Below are 9,450 nucleotides of genomic sequence, written 5' to 3'. Positions count from 1 at the left end.
TACCATGCTCATTCATCATTGCTGCTATTTCAATACTTAAATCTAATTTGATTCAAGTATAGAATACAAAGACATAGTTTAACATGCTAAAATGTGAGAAATGTGATTAGAAAGTGGATGAGTTAGGAAGGTAAGATAAAGATCACAGTAATTGGGATAATTAACAATTTTTAAAAACCTAGAGCATGATATATATTTACAATAACCCCATGTATCCTCTTTAGCGGTAAGAAGAGCCTTAAAACTAGCACAAATTTTTACCTCAATATTCAACATAAACATCTATTTCCTACAAAGTTTAAGCTGCTATAAAAGAATAAATCTGGAGGTTGGAGTGTGTTTGGTCCCTTTCCACTTGCCACACTTAATCAGTAAATGCTCTATTGTTTAGGGGTTAAATTTGTGCTACACTGCTGATGTCTGAGGGGATTCTCATTCTCTGCTCATTAAAAATATGACCATTGCTCCCTTTCATACCAAGTTTTCCCATCCACAGAAACTGGGATGATGGTTCGTACCCAGTCCCATCAGGATGAGGAATCGGCATGCAGGTAAGGAATGTGCTTTGACCCCAAAGTGTAGAAACACATGTATCCCCAGTGTAGACATTTCTTGAATGAGTTGTTCTTTGTATTAATAATTTAGCTCTCTGTGGTACTGCAGTATAACTTTTTACTAGCTTTTGTATGCTTGCATGTGTAACAAAATATCCCTTGTTGGAATATTGACCTCTAGATCTAGCAGCTAGGATCCTATTACTTCAGCTACTCTGTTAGGCTGTATTTTTTGTTCTGGTGCCCGAGTTAGAAAAAGAGCCATAATAAAGTTTACTTCCCTTTACAGCACAGTTCCATGATTAGCACTTAAGTCCTCTTTAAGTCTATATTAAATTCCTTTACCTCCTGTTTTATCTGTTACAGATTCCCTGTAATAAATCATGCATTTAGATTTTAACATAGAATAATCTTTCTGCAGTTTTGAAGTATGGCTACAAATAGCCTGATACACGATTCAATGTGTTTCTCATAAAGTAATTTTAAGGAAGAGAGAAGAAAATAAGCAAAGTTTACCAGTCTTGCAGAACACAGAATTGGCTAGCATTGTCACCTGTGCTTTTCTTTGAAGAGTTCTTGGTCAAGAGCAGATTATTTTTCAGCCAGAAGATGCATCTAGGGACTCCCTTCAATTTTATAGAAATACACGTCAACACATCTACTCAAAGAGAAACTTCACTAGGTGATAATCACACCTCCGTTTGTAGAAAAGAATTAATTGTGGTCTTTTCAACTACCCTGACAATGATAAAATGTAATAGCACATTGTCTGGTGTAACAGTTGGTACTTTTATGCCATACTTTTGGTTTTACAGAATGCTTGGTACTGCTTTCTGCTTACAGTATCTGTAAATGTTCTATTATTCATTCAAGTATGTTTTTACACAATAAAATCAATTTTTAAATGTACTCCTCCGTTTTCTGTACATTTTACTTTATAACATTTTGTAGAAGGAAAAAATACATTTCCTGACTTTTATTTAGACAAAGATATAAAATTTTGCTAAGAAATAAAAAGAATTAAATTGCAATGATTAATTACTGCTTTCTTCAATTGGCAGGTGGTTAAGGTGTTCCACCATTCATTCTCTCTCAGATTCTCTGTTAGCAAATATATTATGTGACCATCTGAGAATCCTCCTAAAAGGCAAAAGGATGTGTTTTGCCAAATAGATTAGCTGCTGAGATAGATTTTTCTGAACATTGCAAAAATGGAAACAAGTAAGTTGCTTCCAGATTTTAATCAGCCAAACTAAACCACTCACTTATATTATCATGACAATTAATTGTAGATATATTTAGAGATGACACTTGTTTAATAAAGGGCAGAACAGTACACTGAAGGTAATTAATGTTTGCAGGCCTATATTATAAAACCTGTTGCTAGCAAAGATTGATAATTCCTGTCTTCATTTTGAAAAATTTTTACTTAGCCTTTCAGGACAACAGAGCATACACGTTTAACTAACGTGCATATGCATAGGTATCAGATTCTACTGACTGATTGAAGTAGACTGCTAAGAAGTTCTGAGCCTTAATGTAAAAATCTCTTTAAGCCAAAAATATGCCTAAAGAATTAAAAAGAATAAAATGTTTGCAGTTAACATTTTAAATTTTCAATATTGGGAGATATTATTCAACATTATAAAATTACTTCAAAATTTAAAAGTATTTTTCACAAGAGGTAATCTCAGCATTACTGGTTTTTGTTCTTTCTTCATTAAGATCTTTGTATGCAAACTTCTTGGAAGGAAAAAAAAAAGTTGCATAAAAGTTGTGAGTAGTAAAAGAGTATAAATAAGGGAAGATACACGCTTCTAAATCAACTACACCCTTCCCTCCAGCAATTGTATACCTGTGGCTGGTTCAGCACCCGCAGGAGTACTTCCTCTTTTCTCTGCTAACATCATGGATTCTAGCTTTTTGGAAAGAGCTTCTGAGTTCTAGCCAATCACTTAGACTTGTCTCTCCTGATCCTAGGGCTTCTTTTTGTCCTGTTGTGGTTTTTTTTTTGGTGGGTATTTTTTTTTTTTTCTTAGGAGCAACTTTTTATGTCGTACACCAATTCTTGTGACAAATTCTGTATATGTGGCACTGGATATTGGAAGTCCTGCAGTATTACTGTTGTCACGTAGATCTAAAGGCAGACAGTTAAAGGTGCATTAACACCTTCATTCATGAAATCATCCCAGTTCAGTTAAGCTCATATTCACTTAGCACTGAAGTTGAAATTTAAGAATGTATGTACAATTCGGTGCCTGCCTGCTTCTTTTCCTCAATACCGGTGATACGCTGGCATCTCAGCGCAGGCATCTTCAGCAATTTTCCTTTTGGAGTTTGAGCCTCGCATTATAACAACACAAAATAGAGTTTAAGTCACTGAGACTTATACATGTTCTTCTGTGTTTCCTTGAATTAGATTTCAGGAAACTGGAATCAAACACATTTCTGATGTTAGACTTGGTGGAAATGACTGTCTGGGTGTATGTTTTAAAATGCTTATATTGTATCTATCATACTTTGTAGCAATGTACATATTATAACCTGCAAGAAGTGCTTTCTATAATCTTTTACAGAAATTCAAATAGATTATTCTTGTATTGTTAGTATAACATTAAATAATTTCAAGAGTGAAGCTACAAATGTTAAAATGAAATTTGGAGGTTTTTTGTCATCAATGTTTTTGACCTTTCCTGTTTTTTGTAGTAGGTGTTTACTTTTGCAACTATTGCATAAATGTTCTCTATAAAATGTGCAAGTTGAGAAATATGACTAAGTTGCTGTTTTTGTAATAACCATGGTTGTTTCATTTTCAAGAGTTTCATTATTTAATGTTTTATTAATATAATGTGTGCTCTTCATTTTAAAATATAGTGTAAAACTTGCCTGATATGTAGAGAGTATGTGAAACCAGTAGTATGCTCTGAAATTGACTTCATATCATTAGTTCTAATGTTAACAGGATTCATATGAATTAAGACTATAAAAGACAATTTAAAATGAGTGATTTTTAAAAGACTAACATTTCTCTGTGCTCTAGAAATTTCAGGTCAAAGAAAATACTGAAAAACTACAGAAACCAGTATCTGTCTTGCAACAACAGAAAGAACAACAGCAGTTGCCATGGTAAGAAAGCTTCCCAGATTACTGTAATTCCTGTATTGTTTTTAAATTACTGAATGAAAAAGGGTTGGTGGGGACAAATTCTTGTGCATCTTAGCTCAGCTGAACTAAACAATTATTCTTGAAGAAAGTCCAACTTTTTTTTTATGTTGCCTACACAATGATATCTGTGAGAAAAGCATCTTGCAAAATGCATGAAACTGCAAAGTACTTTTAAAAATTCTTTCTTTTTCATTTTTTGTAGTGTTTTTTTGTCACTGTTGCACACTGATCAAGGTTTTAGAACGGTGTGATCATAATGTCCTTTTCCTAACAATTACAATTTATTCCGAATGCAGCATTGCACTTGTGTAGTTGCACCTTCTGTTCTGGCATTGCGTTTGTTAATGAAGTGTGTTATTGGCTTCCATTCTACAGTGTTTTCATCTGTCTCTAAACTCTACAGATTGCCTCAGCATCCTCTCAATATGGAATTATCTTCATTTCTAACACTTACAAATTGTTCTTCTGTTCTAGATGATTAAAATACATTAAGCACGTTTATATTCTGCACTATCAGCAGTCTTGGATAGCACCTATGAAAAGGTAATTGTGGGTAGATTACCAGTTGTGAGGAATCATAAGAAGCCATTGGTATATCTGAAGGAAAAAACAGGCTTGGATGAGGCGTGAACGTGTAGGCCATGGGAAGCTCTCAAGTTTCTAGGGAAGGCTTTATGGGCAAGAGTCACGGGTTCTGGTCCTGTGGGGCCCAACGGTTACTCTCCTGAAAGCAACGGGAAGCCATGTAGCAGGGCAGAGTGGGCCATCTTGGGGAAATGGAAGTTTTTGAAACTCTCAGCTGCTTATTGTCTGAAACAATGTCTACCTTGGGTAGCTATTGTAAGGTTATTTTCCAATTATTCTAATAAACAGAAGTACTGAAATTTTGGTCAGAAAATAAAGATAGGTCTGGTAATTTGAATCAAGTATCAGCTGGAGTTCAAATGCATGCTGTAGCTGCAGTACTGTTGCTATTTTGTCCTTAAAATATGTCAATACTTAGATCTTATTAATCATGAAAACTGTATTTTTATGCACATTTTTTCCAGGAAGGAAACAGATTTCTACTTTGAGATTTTGATTGTTACTGTGAAAGTGAGAAACAAAATCATTTTGGAATGATGAAGAATACCTTGGCCTCTTTAGAGATGTGGGGTGGGGGAAGTATATTTTGAATAAACCAACAGAAGTGCAATTTTCTCTCACTTCTAGCTCTCAGACCTGTTTGCCAGCCAATAAACTGAAAGATTGGCTTCCTTTTTGACTAATTTTGGATATGACAGCTTCACTATACTCATTTATTAATCAGAAAAATTGTTATTTTACTGCATGAGAAACAATGAATCACTTGTGTCATATTTTATTATTGATTGAATTTTCTAGGGGTGACAAATTCAAGTACTTTTTTGTATCCCAGGCCTTTAACAGACAGCTTACTTGTATTTGTATTTTGAACAGCTGCTTAAAAATGAAATGTCTGGTGTATTGGTTTTGTATGGCAAGGTTTTTGTAGCAGTGGGGCTACAGGGGCAGCTTCTGTGAGAAGCTGCTAGAAGCTTCCCCTATGTCCGACAGAGCCAATGCCAGCCAGCTCCAAGACAGACCCACTGCTGGCCAAGGCCGAGCTCATCAGTGACGGCGGTAGCGCCTCACTCCTTACTCGATTTAAGAAGGGGAAAAAGTTGCTGCGCAACAAGAAAACAGCAGCCGGAGAGAGGAGTGAGAAGATGTGAGAGAAACAACCCTGCAGACCCCCAGGTTAGTGAAGAAGGAGGGGGAGGAGGTGCTCCAGGCGCCGGAGCCCGTGTAGAGATTCCCCTGCAGCCTGTGGGGAAGACCATGGTGAGGCAGGCTGTCCCCCTGCAGTCCATGGAGGTCCACGGTGGAGCAGATATCCACCTGCAGCCCGTGGAGGACCCCACGCTGGAGCAGGTGGGTTCCTGAAGGAGGCTGTGACCCCGTGGGAACCCCGCGCTGGAGCAGGCATCTGGCAGGACCTGCGGATCTGTGGAGAGAGGAGCCCACGGAGCAGGTTTTCTGGCAGGACTTGTGACCCTGCAGGGGACCCACGCTGGAGCAGTGTGCTCCTGAAGGACTGCATCTTGTGGAAGGGACCCATGCTGGAGCAGTTTGTGCCTGAAGGACTGCATCTTGTGGAAGGGACCCATGCTGGAGCAGTTTGTGAACTTTAGCCTTTGGGAAGGGCTCATGTTGGAGAAGTTCATGGAGGACTGCCTCCTGTGGGAGGGACCCCATGCTGGAGCAGGGGACGAGTGAGGAGTCCTGCCCCTGAGGAGGAAGGAGCGGCAGAGACAAGGTGTGATGAACTGACCCCAACCACCATTCCCCGTCCCCCTGCGCTGCTGGGGGAAGAAGAGGTAGAGAATTTGGGAGTGAAGTTGAGCCCAGGAAGAAGGGAGGGGTGGGGTGAAGGTGTTTTAAGATTTGGTTTTATTTCTCATTACCCTAGTGTGATTTTTTGATTGGTAATAAATTAAATTAATTTCCTCAAGTCAAGTCTGTTTTGCCCGTGACGGTAATTGGTGAGTGATCTCCCTGTCCTTATCTTGACCCATGAGCCTTTTGTTATATTTTCTCTCCCCTGTCCAGCTGAGGAGGGGGAGTGATAGAACGGCTTTGGTGGGCACCTGGCATCCAGCCAAGGTCAAACCCACCACATCTGGCCATATGCAGGGGATAATTTTGTTGGTTGTGCTGCCACCTCATAGTATATCAGATCTATATAGTGAAGTTCATTGTTGCAACAATAATATTTTTGAATAAAATCATGTTTAAAAAGAGCCAATAAAGAAATAAACCACTATAATAACAGTTTAAAATAAGTATACATGTCAGTATTCCTCATTGATAAATTATTCTTTATTACATTATTTTGTGGAGGAATGGATAGATAATGAATGAGCAATAATATTTCAGAACATTACTTCACCCTGTCATTATTGGTATGCATATAGAAGAAGAAATTAATAAAAGATTATTCTTGTTCTCTTGAAGGGTCAGTGGAGCAAATAATGCCAAATGTACTTAAAATAATATAATGCAAAATTCGTTTGTGATATATCAAAATACTCTCTAAATTTCCTTTTTAATTCATCATAATATCTACTTCAAACATGATCCTCATGTTTTTGTTTAAAAAAAGATAAAGTGATCTCCTACATATTCTTCTATATTATGAAAATATTTAACCCTGTATATGCTGAGAGCCTTTGAGGATGACACATGGAAATGTTATTTCTCGTTTTCAGCCAAATAATGTAAATTGTAGGGATGAGTCTTATAACAGCTGTGGGGACTGGTGCTGCAGGGCCTTCACTCGGCAAATAATATCTGCATTGTAGTAGTTAGGCTTGTCTAAGGTTATACATGCGGCCATGTTTGTAGGAAGAAGAAAATTATTTTTGTTAGAACAACAGATGCAGCATACATGTGTGTGTGAGGAGATATAAGAGGGGGAAGAAAAGCTTTTGGGAGCTTGAGCCCTTCTTCAGGTTGTGTTTAAAGAAATATTTTTCCAGGATGGTCACACTAAGAAGGTCTTTTGTACCTGAAAACTTGCCTCATTTCTTCAGTTCAAATGAACTAATCTAGTAAAAGGAGCTCTTAGTATGAGTTTTGTGGCCCCAACAGAATCCTAAGCCAACTGAGTGCATAGGCTTTGAAATGAATAGGATTACTCACGAAGTGAAGCACTTGAAGGCCTCTCCTGGATAGAATCTGCACGTTATTCTTTGCCAATACTCTGCTCCTAAGTTTCATCAGTTGCAAATTTTTCGTGAATCATGTTGCCTTCTGAAACTGAATTGCATCCTTCCTGGATATGTCATGGGCATACTTGCATCCACTAGCTTACAAGGCCAGTTAGATAATTATAGTCTAGCTTATAACTGGAGGTAACCTGTAGAAAGAGAATAGATTTGTGACTGTTTAATGCGTTGCACCTGTGTCTGTGGAAACATGCATGCTTTTTATCTCTGTGTCTATTTTGGAGCTATTTAGAAAGGACAGTTGTCTTCACAATGATTTCAGCAAACTAAAAATTAATCCAGTTATTAAAATCTACCATGGATAAGAAGAAAGTTTCTGTAAATTATGAACTATAAAATAAGCTGACGTTGGCAGGTTTAATCCACTATGAAGCTGTAATCATGTAAACTGCTGGTAGACTGCTATTAAGCTATTCACAGTATGCAGTACTCCTAACAAGGACTTAATTAAGTGTAGTCTTTTGTAGCTACCAATACACCAGTATAATGTACTGCTGATTCTGTCCTTTACCTAACCTTTCAGCTTCCATGCACCTGAGATGTACTGAGATCGATTAATCAGAATTGCTTGAATTAAAAAAAAAAAGTTAAAAAAATTGTTTAGAAAGTGTTAAAACATTTAAATCTACAAAGTTATTTTTGTTTCAATGATGTGGATACATTTTATTGTTCATATGTCTAAATGTCTGTCAAGTCTACATAACACAAGATGAAGATGTATTAGTAGTCTGAAGATATGTATTTAAATTTTTTCTGTTTTATATGTAGCTGATGCTTTAGCAGACATTAATGTTTTTGGGAGGTAGGGAATATGCCTCTCACTTGTCTGTTACAGTGTTCTCCATGATTTCTTTTCTATGAAACCGAAAAGGGAAAAAAAAAATCAAACCCAAATCTTCCCCCTCTATCCTCGATAGTCTAAAACTTAGAGGAAATGGAAAAAAACCCAACAGAATTCAGTAGTGACTTTCCATATATGTTTTAGATAGTAAAAGTTAAAAGCATTTACAGGGTGTTATACCTAATTTTAAATGATTTTTTTAGTTTTAGAAGGCCCTATAAACTGAATGATAAAAACTGCTTTGTATTGTATTGACCCTTAAAATTAAATGTCTTGCATGATGTTATTTGTATGTACCTGTTCTGATTTTGATAACACACAATTCTATATTTTCATCAAAAGTGAAAACTTTTATCTTAATGTATTCAAGTGTTGCCTCTCTCACTGCTGGAAGTCTGCCTTCAGGGAATTGTGAAATAAACATCTGAGTTGTCTGACTGAGAGGGGTATGGTAAGACTGATCACTATCAAACATGTTCATCAGTCCTAATAAAGCTTTTTTAATGCTAAGATCTTTTCCAGAGAGAGCCATCTAGAAATCCAGATAATTGAAATAGGGATTCCAGCTGCTCAGAAATCTGTCTTGAAGCTTTGTATTCTCTTCTGGAGCAATTCTCTGGTAAGATTTCTTTAGCATATTAAAACCAATTGTCATTTTTTCATTGTTTTTGGTTGACTTTATCTTAGAACTACTTTAATTAGAAAAACTAACAAGATACACTGTCATAACTGAAGTTATGATGTAACAAAACTATAATTAGTATTTGAAAATACTGTCAACACTTTTTTTTTTTTTAATAATGTAGTAGAAAAATAACATTCTAGATACCACGTTATGGAGCTAGCAGCCTGATTTGAATTAAGCAACAGTAGGAACAGAAGTGCTCTAGAGGATACTCCTTGAATAACTAGTGGAGTTAAAGTCCATGAAAATGCAGAAGAACATAGTTTTGCAGAACTCTGATTTTAGAGTGCTTGATTAAATCAAGAAGCATGCTAAACTCTTTCTTTTGCAAATAAATAAGGGATAAAATAAAAAAAAAAAGTATCAGAAGAAATTACCAGAAACAAGGCAAAGGCTAATAAAGGGTTTTAAAGGAGA

The 9,450-nt window shown here is 36.6% G+C and overlaps 1 long non-coding RNA gene across 1 annotated transcript; it reads left to right on the top strand.

The window, feature by feature from the left end:
• Window positions 1–491: 491 nt before the first annotated feature.
• LOC115347129 lies at window positions 492–5,339 on the top strand. Its single transcript, XR_003925382.1, has 3 exons — window positions 492–551; window positions 3,595–3,680; window positions 4,194–5,339. It is a non-coding gene; the product is annotated as an uncharacterized LOC115347129 (long non-coding RNA).
• The last annotated feature ends 4,111 nt before the right edge of the window (window positions 5,340–9,450 follow it).

This window comes from Aquila chrysaetos, chromosome 1 (assembly GCF_900496995.4).
Source record: "Aquila chrysaetos chrysaetos chromosome 1, bAquChr1.4, whole genome shotgun sequence".
NCBI classification, from domain to species: Eukaryota; Metazoa; Chordata; class Aves; order Accipitriformes; family Accipitridae; genus Aquila; species Aquila chrysaetos.
The sequence above is the reverse complement of the archived record's forward strand: the minus strand, read 5'-3'. Positions and strand labels throughout refer to the sequence as shown.